A 16,198-nucleotide genomic window follows, 5' to 3' on the forward strand; every position below is an offset into this window, starting at 1 on the left:
GCACCCAATGGCCTACCTTTCGGATCATTCCCATGGCTTTTAAACGTTTGGAAATGGTTGATTGATCAACTCCCAAAGTTTTTGCAACCTCTTCTTGCGTTTGAGCCGGATCTTAATCGAGCAATTCCTCCAATTCGGTATCCATGAACTTTGGCGGCGCACCCTCGCGTTCTTCGTCTTCCAAGCCAAAATCACCACTTTTAAAGCGTGCAAACCACTTCTGGCACGTTCGCTCAGCTAGAGCATGCTCACCATAAACTTCCACCAAGATACGATGACTTTCGGCTGCTTTTTTCTTCATATTAAAATAATGAAGAAGAATTCCCCGCAAAAACACATTATTTGGCACGAAATTCGACATTTTCAAGTGTGGTAAAAATATTGTTGTTTACGCTTCAAATAAAAAACTTATACTGACGTTTGTGCCTTACGACAGTAGCTCTCCAATGAATGTTTGGAAATGTGGATCGATGGAATAATAATCAAGTTACGCCATCTGTTGTAAAACCGCACGAACTTATTCATAGTCCTATTATATAGAAATTTTTATTATGAAAACACAAAAATATCAATGAAATCGTAAATACACATTTCGACTTTGTTAGCTTGCAAATTTCATAGCAGTTTATAAATAATTCGGATAATGTTGTTGTTTTTTATGAAAACCATCCATCGGCCCATCTTCATACCACATTTTTCTCTTTCAATTTACCAGCAGCTAGTTTATCACCTCATAGCAGTATTTCGATACATCCCTAAAAAAAAGTAATCCGAACGAAACAAATAACTTGACTTAAGTGACTAATACGAGGGGTGCCTTTTATATGTCGGGATTTGGCAACCCTGGGGTTGCAATCTGGCAACTGACAGCTGTATCGCAAAGTTTGACATTTTTTGGCTTTTACGTACTCAGAACGTTTTGAAATACCAGCGCTATTTGTGTTGTTTACAGTAACTTAAAAGATTCATCTCGGTCCAAAAATGGAATTAAATCGTGAACATTTTCGTGCGATTATTTTTTACAACTTTCGACGTGGATTAACTCAGCAACATTGCATGGATGAACTTAATTCATTTTTTGGCGATGAAGCTCCATCAAGGACCAGTGTTTATCGATGGTATGGTGAATTCAATCGTGGTCGTAGTTCACTCCAAGACGAATTTCGTGAAGGTCGTCCAAAATCAGTTGTTGTTCCGAAAACCATTGATGCTGTGCGCGAACTGATATTGCAAGATCGTCATGTGACCTATCGTGAGATTGAGACAATCTTAGGCATTAGTGGGACTAGCATACATTCAATATTGCATAACCATTTGACTGTCAAAAAAATTTGCTCGCGTTGGATCCCACACAATTTGTCAATCGCTCAAAAAAAGGTGATGAATCATGGATTTACGCGTATGAGCCCGAAAGTAAACAGCAGTCGACTGTATGGGTGTTTCAAGATGAGCCAAATCCAACAAAAGTTGTTCGCACACGAAGCACTTCCAAGTAAATGGTCGCCTGTTTTTTCGAAAAAACTGGACATGTCGCAACCGTACCAATAGAACAACGCAGAACAGTACATTCTGAGTGGTATACAACCATTTGTTTGCCAGTTGTCTTCCAAGAAATTAGGAAAACCAATCGTCAAAGACGGATCACTCTTCACCAGGACAATGCGAGCTCTAACACATCGGCTCAAACAACTGCATTTTTGAGCACCCAAAACATCGAATTAATGGGTCATCCGCCGTATAGTCCTGACTTGGCTCCGAATGACTTCTTTTTATTCCCGTACGTAAAAAACAAACTGAGAGGTCAACGTTTTTCGACACCTGAAGAAGCGGTTGCGGCATTCAGAATGTATGCTTTGGCAAAAGTGCTTCGACAATTGGTTCAAACGCATGCAAAAGTGTATAGATCTTCATGGAGAATGTTTTGAAAAACAATAAAGTGATTTTCGATTATTAAAATTTGTTTTTGTTCTCTAATCCCGACATATAAAAGGCACCCCTTATGGGTCGCATCATGCATTACGCCACTATAACCGAATGGGCTGGCGCATGACCTTTCGGTTATGCCCGGTTTTGAGACTCCGGGTATGAAACACCAAAAAATATAAAACACCAAAAGAGAAAAACTTCTCATAACAAAACCGTCTGTCGTGCGGCAGAACAACAAAGGGTGTAAGCTCCAATAATATATATGTTATATATATATATTATACAATATACAATATATATATTCACGTATATATCATGCATTATAGTTCCATAAGCCATAAACCATAGATCCAATCTCTAAGCAAATTAGCTAGTGGCCAGCATCAAACCTATAATTGGCTCTCAACGTAATTGAACGAATCAGTTGATTTGCTGACCTAATAAGAGGTCTGACAGCGGTTTCTTTACAATAGACATCGGCAAAAATTGCATTTTTTTGCCATTTAAGAAAATACCAAGGCTGTTACTTCGTTAAGGTCTGCACACAGACTGATTGGAAGCAAGGATGATAGATTACCAGCATGGTGAAACGATTTTTATGGTGTGAACAATATCAGACCGTTAGCCGGCTCTCAACGAATTTGCAAACGTATCGGATGGGCAAACGTAGCAGAAGTTATGCTGCGCACACTCACTGACGTAAACGCAGTCCCCTGTCAGCTGTTACGATCAAACTAATGCAGAAAGGTGGAGTGATGACGGTTTGAGAGAAAGCATCCCCTTATAAATGCCATCAGATGAGATGTGCAGATTGCCATAATATAGAATTGAGGATATCTCGGATTAAAAGTCAGGGGATACCTCATCAACTGAAACATAATTAGACATAAAAAAGTCTACAAATAAGTTAACTACTTCAGCAGGTGTACTTGCTAATTTATTATCAAAAAGACTTCGGATTAGCTTTGATGTTCCGCTCAGTATTAAGTATAATATATATTTTTTGAAAAGCAGATCATCTAAAAACTTAATATTCTTTTGAAAATGCTTGTAATTTGCAAAAAATAACTAATTACTTTTTGTTTTAAATTTCTTAAGGTATTTATTTTTAAGATTTTTTTATTTCTTGATTTGCTTATTAGGCCAAGGTGACTTATAACGGAAAGGAATATATTTAATGCAAAGGAATATGATTAATGCAAAATTCATGCATTATTGATTTAAAATTAGAAAAACAACTGTGAATGCTCAAGTCGGATAATAATTCATCGCATTTAAATTCTAAAAGGGAATTGTTTAAGTTGACATAATCACAGGATGCTTATACGAAAGCATAACTCATAAAAATGTAGCTTAATATCTAAAGGGACATGATGAATACCAGCATAAATATCCGATGAAGGAAGAAACACATTTTGATATATAATAATTAATATTATCAGTTAAAAAGATTAGATCTAGTATTTTATTTAACTTATTAAAACTTTCGTTAATTTGAGTAAGATTTATGCTTAGGAGACTATCTACAAAGTAAGATTCTAAATTCGTAGTGACGTTGCTAGGTGATCCACTTTTGCGGAATTTTTACACCTCATTAAGTTGCATAAATTAAAATCACCTAACACGCAAAGCTGATCATCATTTAAATTATCTACGACTAGAGCAGTGATATTGTCCACATGCGCCTTATATAACTCCAAATTACTATTAGGCGGGATATACGAGGCGATCAAATATAAACAGCCATATGATTTAGAGCTCTTGATGCAGATGCAAAGTTGATCAAGCAACGACTCGTCATTTTTGAACGTAACTGAAAACGCACGATTCCTTCTTTTGACAGCAAATAGAACGCCATCTCCTCTTAAGCAACCAGTTTTAGCAGCATCACGGTCTTTACGAAAAATGTCGTACAGATTTGAGTCAAAGAATTCGTAATCGTAAAAGTTCGAGGTCAACCACGTCTCAACAATAACAATAATGTCATAAGCCTCTTCAGTACAAAACTGATGCACTATATACGATTTAGTCCTTAAACCCGAAATGTTGTTATAGTTACCTTTAACCCATTACACTACGTTACAAAAACGAACTTTTTTTCTGTCCTATGAACCAAATATACTTTTCGGAAAGGGGAGAAAAAAATACACGTGTATCGGCGATTTTCATGTACACGTCAGAATTTTTTTTTTATGTATAAAATATAGAGCTCGTAGTCCGCCTGTGTGAAAAACTTTGGATCAATTTTTAACCCTTTTTCCGTGATCCAATCGCGCTGAATTTCTGCCGGCAGACTCGTGGAAATGTTTTTATTACGTAAAATTAAAAAAAAAAATTTATCAATTCTCAGATTTTCTTGAATTTTTTTTTCTAAAAAAAAAAACAATATTTCTAAATTTTCGGCATAACTTGAAAGGACTCCAAATTTTTAAACAACTTATTAACCTTTAATTTATTGCTTCATACAACACACTCTGTGCCGTTTGTGTACTTGTTACATTTCCGGAAGTTCCGATCATCTGACAGTTGCGCTACTAGGAGACGTATACTTTGACAATTGTTTTAAGTTCTGTTGCGCGAAAACGTCTTCCTGTATATTTCATCTTACGAAAAATGCAGTGCCCGACTCGAAATATCTTTTGTTACGTTTGTGGCTTATTCGCACCAAGTAAAAATTTTAAAAATATTACGAAAACAGTGGTTAATTCGTTTGAGAAAATATTCAAGACTGCTTATGTTCCTTACTTGTGGTATACTCCGGAAGTCGTGTGCGACTATTGCTATAGAAATTTATGCAAGTTTACTGTTGGAAGGTCAACAATAACCAACAATTTGGCTACCACGTACGGAGCACTGCAGTGAACTCTGCTACTTTTGCGTAACTTTTACTCAAACTAAAGGGTACCAATACTTTCGCCGCAACAAAGTTCGCTACGCTAATGTAGAATCGGTTATTCCAGCGGTTCTGTACTCACCAGAAGAACGTATAGCGGCTTCAATGGAGATTTTTGATGATGTTCCCGAATTAAGGGATGGAGCACCAACAGTAGCACCAACAATACTATCAACATTTCTTGCATAGAATGCGAGATGCGGGGAACCAGATGTATCCGAATTTGTACCAACACCCAGTGAACTTGGGACTGCAGTGCCGTATTTAGTAACGCAAGCCGACTTCAATGACCTTGTACGAGAAGGAAATTTGTCAAAGAGAACAGCCGAACTCTTTGCATCAGGCTTTATGCAGTGGAATATAGTGGCGGCTGATTTTAAAATAACAGCTGCTCGTGATCGACGTAGCAGTATTCCATATGACGAATTTTTTAAATTGCACGAAGATCGGGGAAAAAACCTGGCTTACTGTTGTGATATTGATTCGATGTTTGAAAAAATTGGTTGCCCTCATATTTCAGAGGAGTGGCGACTTTTCATCGATGCATCGGTCAACAGCCTTAAAGTAGTGCTGCTTCATATCGGTAACAAACATCCAGCTGTCCCGATCGCATATGCCACCAACCTCAAAGAAACATACGAAGGCATGGACTTAATATTACCGCTGATAAACTACCAAGAGCATAATTGGAAAATATGCTGCGATCTAAAAGTGGTCGGATTACTCATGTGTGTTAAGCGTGGATTTCCAACCCGCCAGTGCTTTTTGTGTACATGGGAAGGTCTCAAAAGAGATCAGCATTACACTGAATTTAAGTGGAAGCCGCGAACATGCTACAAAGTAGGCGTAGAAAGTATAGAAAATCTACCATTAGTGCAGCCATCTCAAATCATTTTGCCATCACTACACATTAAGCTCGGTGTCGTATCAAATTTTGTTAAAAAACTGGATCGTGAGGGCGAGGCGATTGCAAGTTTGCGCAATATTTTTCCAAAACTGAGCGGCGCAAAGATTCATGCACGTATTTTTTTTACGAAGGCTTTTAGTAACTTTATTTTTTTAATGATGTGTATAATTTAAGGGGTTCTCAGTGGTCCGCAGATAAAAAAAATAGTTGCAAGTTATGAATGTTCATCAAAATTGAATGCTATCGAACAACGTGCATGGAAAGGCACAGTTGCCGTTATTGAGCAGTTTCTTGGCAACAAACGAGCTGACAATTATAAAAATATTGTTGCAGAAATGATTTCGGCATATGGCGAAATGGGCATATTAATGTCGCTAAAGATCCATTTCCTTCACAATCATTTAGATTGTTTCCCTGGTGATTTAGGAGCTTGTAGCGATGAACATAGCGAAAGGTTCCATCAGGGCATTACGGCTATTGAAAATCGCTTTAAAGAACAAGATTTATGCATATGCTTGGCGAATACTGTTGGTCTATTTGTCGCGATAGTGACACAAATGCTTACAAACGCAAAAATAAAACGCCTAAGTTTCTTTAAAAGCATTAAAATTTTTAATGTAACAATTTTAAATTTTAATATAATAAAATTAATAAAAAAAATCGGGGTTTTATATCTCTATTGTAATGCGGAGTGAAATACCTTTCTTTTGATACCCACATCGGCATATCTCATGCAATTTTTTTTTTAATTTCGAACAGGTGGCAACCCTGTGAAACATTGTCAGTGGCAACACCTAGGTGAAAAGTCTAGAAATGTGGTACACTATCTGTGTGCCCAATTTCATTCAAATCCGTTAAGCTAATCCTGAGATCGTGTGGCTATACAGATATGCATACAAGAATTGCTCGTTTAAAGTTATAAAATACAAAAAAAAATTGTGACGTGTACATGAAAATCGCCGATACACGTGTATTTTTATTTTTTATCCCCTTTCCGAAAAAGTATATTTGGTTCATAGGACAGAATGTGTGTAACGCGGTGTTATTAATAATAGTAACTGGGTCATAGTACTAGGGTCATTTAAGGCAAATTGGGCGCGATTGAATCGCGATTCCTGGAAGGCTTCAATTTACTAGTACCGCCTAAGTCTGATTTTTTGCTGCTTCTTCCTTTTGAACAGACACAGAAAAATGTCTAAATAAAAACTAATTAAAATGGATGCCGGCAAAGAAAACAGGTTTGTAGACATATGTACATAGTTCTAATAAAATGTTTGTTAGCTATTATTAACTATGCATTCATATAACAGAAAAAAAGCGTGTATCCATAAACGTGTGCCCTCTTATTACTTATTATAAAATGTAATATCGAATTTCGAATGCGTATTGCTGCCACAACTTTTTGAAACATCAGTAAACGTCGTTTACGGACTTCCTCCAACTGTTTATTATTAGCAGCCAATTACGCAATTAAATTAGCTGTTCCTTCTCCTTGTATTTTCTCCATATCGTTAATAATTAAATAAACCAAAAACACCGAAGTAATCCAGCAAAATAATTTCTATGAAGATAAACCTTTCACAATATTGACAGCTGATTGCCAATTTTGCAGGTATGAGAACGGGTAGATTAATTTTGTGGATTTATTGGTAATTAATGCATATGTGAACGTACTTTAAGCATTAGAAATTTTTTATGTATTTGTACTCATAACTGGCGCGGCGAACGCAGAGGTCAACCCCTTGCTTAAGCAAATGTTACCTGAGGCAGCAGGAATATAAGTAAGAGAGTCACCATTCTCAGTTGTAGCTAGGAATACGGTGGAAGCCGGCGAAATTGGGGACGGAAGAATTGAAAATGTTGAATTGTTGTTGTTATTGCTAACATCGCGAGTATTGCTAACATCGCGAGTATTGTATTGGCAAGAGAAGTTTTTGCGAAACAACATTTATGCCATCAGATGCGGTAGCGGTATTTGTATCAGATGGAGTTTTGCTAATGCTCATGCTGACGTCGCTACACAAAGTACTCGTATTAATTTGTGCAATGAGCACATTGATCGACGATACTAATTTTTCAATGCACAGCTTGCTCTGCAATGAGTGTAGCTCAGCTTGAAGCGATTCAGTCTTCCTTAAAAGATTTTGTTTATCCTTGACGAGTTCATTGACCTTGGCAATAATAAATATTGTAAATTATGCTCTCTATGAGAACAACCTCAGCAAATAACTTCTGCATTGTTATTTGTTGTTTAGTATCATTTAATTGGATTGTTTTACTACTAACTTTCACATTCTGATGAGGAAAGAAGATTTTTCCATTTAGCAGGCATTCGAATTATTGCTGTACATAGAAAAAATTCTAAAATTACGGCTATCTGATTTGTTAGTCGTAGCGACACTATCATCGATAGGAGGCGGCGATCGATTAGAGCCTTGGCGTTCAGCAGCACAAACTTTGCAATAGAATGGCTGCTCGGGGAGCTGCACAATAATTCGGCGTCAGCTGGTAAAACATTTACGCAGGCAATCTATACTAATATTATAAAGAGGAAAACTTTGTTTGTTTGTTTGTTACGAATAGGCTCAAAAACTACTGGACCGATTTTAAAAATTCTTTCACCATTCGAAAGCTACATCATCCACGAGTAACATGGATTATATTTTATTTTGGAAATAGGGCTCGAGATATAGGTCAAAACGTGGACCCGGGTAACCTTCGGATGTGTATGTACAATATGGGTATCAAATGGAAGCTGTTGGTGAATGCTTTAGTCCAGAGTATTTTTCATGCCGCTCTGTGACTGGGGTCTCGAGATATAGGTCAAAACGTGGACCCGGGTAACCTTCGGATGTGTATGTACAATATGGGTATCAAATGAAAGCTGTTGATAAGTGCTTTAATACGGGGTAATTTTCATACCTATTGATGACTAGGGTCTCGAAATATATGCCAAAACGTGGACCCGCCGTGTCTTTGCACCGAATTAAACCAAACTTACGCACATTGTTAAGTAAGTATTGAAAATGGGTTTCGTAAAATGTGGTTGTAATTCGGAGCACTGGCAACGGATACATCGTTCTTTTGAACCAGCCATAATGTCGCTTACTTTTTTAACGCTTGGGGCGGAACTGAACTGTCAAATTGACAGTGTGAGTTACAATGTGTCAATATTTCTTTCTGATTTGGATGCCATAAGGAAAAAGTAAGTGCAACATGTAAAAATTGTTTGTGAATTTTTTTGGAGTGGATTTTGGAACAGTGAATAATTTCTTACGAAATTTGAGAATTTAATGTGAAATCCGAATGAAATTATGTGTTCGTGGAAAAAAAAAATTTTTCGTTTTTTTTTTTTGAAAAATATAAATGGATAATGGTTAAAAAAGCTCCAATGCTTAATAAAACATATAAATTGAAACGAAAAATTCATGGATGATCATATGCGTTGATTTTAAATTTAAAAACAATCTTCTTTTTTCCTGATTTTCAATTTATATTTTATATTTACTCAAAAACAAATAGAAAAACAAAAAATATTGTTAATGCCAAAGCGCTTGAATAAAGAATAAAGAAATTAATAATATGAAAAGCATATATTTTCTGTTCTAAACCATATCTATTCTATTTTAGTGTGCCCAGCGAAGGGGGCCGGGTTTGCTAGTATGAAATAAAATATTGTATTTTACACATTGAATTTCTTGGTGAGAACGCTCCACCTTTTGCCATAGGGAATATCTTAATTAGTAAATGATAAAGAGTCGTATCTCACATCTGCATTTACAAAAGTAAAGAAAATAAACAGGTTAAACACGACAATCAAAATAAAAACATGCGATCAAAAATATATAAAAATACGTCTGCACGGAACAACGTTTGTTTACTTTTGCGTGCATATAAATTCTGGTGCTATTGATTCTTCAATAAATATATCCAACGTTCATATTGACAGACAGACACGTAAACGAGCGCCGCAAGTGGCGCGTTGAAAACCTTTCAACTTATCCGGCTAACACATTTGAGAATATTACTGTTAAAAGAAGCACTCCCATATTAGTATGTCTTTGGTATGCACAAACATTTTTCCCTTTCTTTTAACACGCACAGCTTTCTCGTAAAATTTTCATATTTAGCACAAACATTCATATCCGCCTCATATCTGTCGACTTGTCTATGCATATACTATATATTCCCATCTCTGTTGCCATCTGTTCATTGGTACATCTGTCCATCGCATCTTCATAGCGCCTGATTCTGAAACTAATTTTGAATAGGTTTCTGTTTCTCTTTCAGCAGACTTCGTTGCGCTTCGTACACACTTCTCTCATGTGCTTCTCTTTTGGGTTCTTTTATTCTTGCATTGTTGTTTGTTAAAAACAAGCGAAAAAACTAGATTGACCATTCATGAAATGTTATTTATAATCGGATTATCGTCAAAGTTGCTTGTTTGTTTGCAAAATACTTATTCGTATGTTCTCGCTCATCTATTTTGAATACTATTTAGAATACTAAGAGGCGAATGGGTACTCGAAATATTAGAAATAGTTCTTGTACGTACATACATATAGTACGTACTTGTAATATGCGCAAATATTGAAGGTTAAGGGCAAAAGATGGGCGCACTTGAAAAGCGCCATGGCATGGTCAAAGATGGGTGACCAGCTGTCTGTGTTTGTGTCACATAACAAACCATTTATTTGTAATAATTGGAAATGTGAGTAAATATAATATATATATATATATATATATATATATAATTGGCGAGTACACCATTTTTTGGGTTTTTGGCCGAGCTCCTCCAGATATTTACAAGTTGGTTCGCTTTTTGCAAGTCTTTGAAAATCGAATTGTCGGCTGAAGCGGTAATGTCAGTTGGAAGAAAAATCCAAAATAGCCCAAAGAGAATAATCCATCGGATTCGCGTCTGGTGAATTTTAGAGCCATTGCGTGGATCTTATGAAGCTCGGAACAAAGCAACCTCCAGAACACTTTCCCTATAATATTTCACATTTATCTCGACGCCAGGCTCGATGAAAACGTTTGAAGAGCGCCCATCGATGACTCAAATTCTCATATGAATGGTCGGTTAAATAAACCCTATCGTTCTTGGAGTTTACGAATTGCTCAATTTGATAAAATTTCTTGTCAGAAAACACAATGTTCGGAAATTGACCGCTTCCTCCAACCGAAGCAACTACTTCGCTATCTCAAGTCTGAATGGTTGCTGCTTTGGTGTGAGATCATCCGCCTTTTGGATCTTGTAAGGCTTGACTTTGAGACCAGTTTTCAGTATGCGGTGGATGGTACGGTGAGATATTTTCAGTTCTTTCGCCATTTGATTGGCACTTCGTCGGGGATTTTGCTCAAGTCGCTTCTTTACATTTTGAAGCATTTCACGTGACGTTGCAGTCTTTTAATGACCACCTCCATGACGTTTCACGATGCTACTACCATTATCATTGTAACGAATAATGGTACGATAAACAAAAACCTTTTTTACTTGAAGGTGCTCGAGCACACGAACAATCGCTGGTTGTGATTTTCTAGCCAAATATAACGCAAACACACTATTACGTTTGAAATCCATTACCGATTTTCTTTTTTCGCGTTTACTCTCGGTAAAATGCTTCGGCGCGCTTCCATTTAGCCAACTAACAGACAGCTGATGCTTGTGCCTGTTCATCAGTTGCGCGAGCGGTCTGAAGTTGGTTAGACTTCGAGTGCCGGACCCTGTATTGCTTTCGTCCTGACACGTCTATTCTTATATCGCTGTGTGAGAAACTAATGTGTAATTTTTGTTTCTGTGGTGGCAAGCAATAGTAACCTAAATTGAGATGAGAAAAAGTGCTACCATAACCTCTTTAGCTTTGTGTTTTAAGGACTTATTTTTCATTTGTTGGCTTCTGTATAATAAATATACTTATATTCACATATGCCCCTTCCCAAAAGTTTTATTGGTATCAAAAAAAGTAGAAACGAGTTTTACATTTTACGTATATTATTATATAGGATATAGGACTGCGACCTCTGGTCCTTTGTGCTGGACGTGCTGGACCATCAGAACCCAGAATACCCAGCTATGAAACTCTACTTTGGGATGAACATGAACCAGTATTTTCATAGTTTGTTAAAAATATTCCAGAACGTTCGCCGTAAGAGAAACTTCCATTTTCCTCCTCATTATTGCCCTGAATAGTCCTAAATCTTCAAAACATTTTACCTGTTTGCTATGTACACATGTTCTTATTTTGTTAGCTGGTCACTTCAAAGCAACGTCAAGAAACGCAATTCTACTACAAGCAATTTTCAATAATCCCATGCATGTGAAAAAGCTTTTTCCCGTTTAGTTTTCAAAAAGTATTCGCGAATGTTAGTGCGCGTACGTTAGGGATAAACTATTAAAAATTTACTTTTTCAAAGCTAACGTTCGATAATTTTATGTTTTTAGATATTAAGTATGACAATATATAGTAATTAGATATGGATAACTAGAAAAAAAAGAAGCAGGTTGGAAGATAAAGTTAGCACTGTCACCAGTGAAGTGAATGCAAAGGTTGGCAGAAAGAAGAAGAAAAAATCTATAATGCAAGAAAAGAAAGAAAATTCATATTTTCCAATAGACGACGAAAGTTTAGTGAAAATGTTTAAGAAGAAGGCTTAAGTTAGAGCTGGAAACTAAAATTGTGGAAAGTTAAATTAAGGCCATCAAGCCAGAAAAAAGTTATATAAATTTCAGAAAGAAATTCATATTTTCCAATGAGTATAGTGAAAATCATAGCTAAAGGCTTAAGTAAAAGTTGAAAATTTAAGTTGCGAAAAATTAAGGCTTTCAAGTCAAAATAGAAACAAATATATGTAGTTGAGTGAAATAGTCAAAAAATAAATACGCGAGGTTTTGTGAGAAGCAAGACAATCGAACAAATAAAATAATTGAAAATTAATAATCTGCTAAATTCCATCATTCAAAAATTAGGTATTACAAAAAGTGCTTTGATTTTTCATATAATAAATATTTTAACCCGGAGAATCGTGCCACAGCTAAAAACACTCTTCTATGCTGACAGTTTTCCCAAAGCTACAATAAGGAAGAAAGCAAGCGACTAAAGATTCGATAGAATGCAAAGTCATTGGGGCTACGAATTTACGACGAGCAAGAGCAGCAATGCATGATATGGCCCGAGTCAGCAGGGACTGTCGGGCAGACAAAGCAGACGAGCCATAGCAGCTGCAGGCAGCTACATTGACAATGTCTGCAGCGGCTCAAGGAGTGAGCAACGGTGGACCTCGTCAAAATATCATTGGTAACCACCATTTGCGCATTCAACATTGAATCATATCGTCAGCGTTGTTTCGAAAATAATTAAATAAAAACAATATATGATATATTTTAAAGTATGAAAAATGTGATAATTATTTACCACAAAGAAAAACTCGTAATATTCAAACGTAAGGGAGAAAGAAAAAGTGTAAAACAAGCAACATATAGAACAAAATGTGAGCAAATTCTGCTTAAACAAGTTATTGGCAATTGCAGGGCGGAGAAAACTTAATCAAAGAAAAAAATGCAATAATAAATACTTATGTTCTCATACATGAGAACACATGAGACATTTACATAATTTTTGTCTTCTTCGTATCCAATAATTCATCGCCCATTGCTGTCGTCAAGAGGTTGCTTCTTTGTAATCTTTTAGGTATGTGCGCCTAATATTGAGCACCATCGCCAAGCACTACTTTTCAATTTTCGTTATTCTAAGTTACTAACTCTTCGAATTGTGTGGTTCTTATTTGAATCTACTTACTTCCTCAGTTCACTTATTACCATTTGTTGATATTGCTGTGTGCGGTATCGTTGTGCTTGACCACTTGGCAGCGCACGCGCCTCCCTCACCACATGTTCGATTCGGATGTCGACGATGAATATATCCGCGAGTATGCCTTTGAGCCGGAGTTGCTGATCAATCGCGATGATTATCGCAAGCGTGAAGAACAAAAGGAGGAGCAACGAGAGGCGATTAAGAGACGCTCATCGTTGCGCCGGAAGTCTCAGCGCAAAGCTAGCGCGGATAGTTACGAAAGCGGTGGACAGCAGAAGAATCAGATTGATGTTGAAATCGAGGCGTTCTATTATGTAAGTGTGTGTGTGCGAAAAGTAGGGAAGGCTTGACGAAAAATTGTACCTTTGTTTAAGTATATTTCATATTACTTGGTACAGAACGACCGAACTTCGGTTTTTGAAGCCGAACCGAACATTTTCAAGGGCACAGGTCATAAACAACGATTTTTTTTTAATTAAAAGCATATCATCAATCACATTAATTTAAGCTCTTTACGTATACTGTAAGGTCTCGTTTTATGGGGATTATTTTTGTGCGGTTTGTATTTCATCCAAAATCTCTTGAACAAACATACAAATAGGCTTGTTTGGGAAGCCTGCATATAGACATTCTCGAAAAATCGTCGGACGTTAAAAGCTTACCTCATTTTTCTTTCATTCATCCATTACCCCATCGCCTTTACCGGAGATATCTATTGCGGAGACACTCCCTTCTGATGGTGAAGGTAATTTGTAACAACTTCGCAAACGGTGCAAACCACTATCAGCCCACATCGGCATATCTCATGCAATTTTTTTTTTAATTTCGAACAGGTGGCAGCCCTGTGAAATATTGTCAGTGGCAACACCTAGGTTAAAAGTCTAGAAATGTGATACACTATCTGTGTGCCCAATTTCATTCAAATCCGTTAAGCTAATCCTGAGATCGTGTGGTTATGCAGATATGCATACAAGAATTGCTCGTTTAAAGTTATGAAATACAAAAAAAATTGTGACGTGTACATGAAAATCGCCGCTACACGTGTATTTTTATTTTTTATCCCCTTTCCGAAAAAGTATATTTGGTTCATAGGACAGAATGTGTATAACGCGGTGTAATGATTACAAAATTTAGAACTATATTACTTTTAAATAAAATAAAATGAATTAAGTTTGAATACAAGTTTATTTTAAGTTTTTATATAAATTTATTTCGGTTTTAGTTAATTTTAACTCATTATTTTCGTTTTATGCGATTTTAGAAAATTACGGAACGTATCCCTACTTTTTCAAGGCCAGTACTACCCACACCGGTGGAAGAGCAGATAGACATTTTTTTAGCAATTTCTTGGCAGTAGATGTTCATTAGATATGTGCCTAATTTTAGTATTTGTCCCGCTTATGTGTCAGTGCTGGGCTCGATGCCTGCACATGTTTGGTAATTTGATCTTCCTGCAGAATCTACAAGTTCCATTAGATCTTATTCTGTGGTTAATAAGGTGATAATTTAATCTGAAATGCCCTGTTAGAGTTTCTGTCATGATACTCAAACTATCTTACTTAATTCAATGCAATTATTTAACCCTTAGCGGTCCGAAAGCATTTCAAGCTTATTTCCCTCCAAGTAGAAGCTAGTTTTTGTGTGACAACAAACTGTGAACTAAAGATTTTTAAATATAATATAGAAAATAAAATATTTATATTTTAATATGAATATATTTAGGTTAATTGGATTCCAATATAATTTACATTGAGAAACACTTCGTCTTGGATATGTATATTATGCCTGGTCTGCGGGAGCAACTTTCACAATAAAATGTTTTTTTTTTTCGCCTTTCCCCTGGAACTTTTCTCATTACTAGTAAGTAAATAACAGTAAGAGTGATAAAAAAAAAAAAATAAAATGGGTATAATACTTTAAAACACGCGACATTGGATTTAGTAAGTTAAACTACCTTGTCGCTTAAATGGGGATGGATCTGTCCGTGTGCCATGTTAGCATGTTTCGGTTTACCTTTTTGGATTTAGATAACTCTTGAGTTTTTTTATTGCCAAGTTCGCTTTTGAGGTCTTTGACAAAACTGAACTTCAGCCCTCTTAGCTTGGAACTTCAATACCTCTAACCTCCTGATATGTACACATACTGATTGCTTCGCCGTACTATTCTTCCAGAACACTACCACGTAGGATATCTTAACCGTGTAGATCTTCATTTATGAGTTTATATTTCCTTCTGAATATTACAATGGTCGTTTTTGCTAGATTTATGTCCAGCCCCGCCTTAACACACCACCTTTTAGTCGGGGTTCGCACTAATTGATATTAAGGGGTTATATACCTTGTGAGCCCGAAAATATGGACGATTGTCATAATTTTTTTTAAATGTGTTTTAGAACTTTTATTCAAATGAGGCATATATCATACTGAAACGCCGTTTTTTAGAAGAGGCTTGCGGTGATCACGGTAGCGCATGAGCAGCTCAACTGAAATCAAAAAAATTAAATGATTATTATAGAAAAATGTTTTTAGTGAATCTGAACGGTTTATTTACCCAAAAAAAAATTTTTCTTGATATGAAAACCGCTTTGCAGCCAAAAAACAATTTTTGAGGGGTTGAAAAATTAAAAAAAAAAATTATTGTAATTCCAGCGAACTATGC

General features: G+C 36.2%; 1 protein-coding gene across 5 annotated transcripts in view; it reads left to right on the top strand.

Moving 5' to 3' along the window:
* Positions 1-16,198, top strand: part of LOC129245405 (chloride channel protein 2) — a 142,273-nt gene that overhangs the window by 51,866 nt on the left and 74,209 nt on the right. The gene's annotated exons all lie outside the window — the stretch shown is intronic.

This window comes from Anastrepha obliqua, chromosome 1 (genome assembly GCF_027943255.1).
Source record: "Anastrepha obliqua isolate idAnaObli1 chromosome 1, idAnaObli1_1.0, whole genome shotgun sequence".
Lineage (NCBI taxonomy): Eukaryota > Metazoa > Arthropoda > Insecta > Diptera > Tephritidae > Anastrepha > Anastrepha obliqua.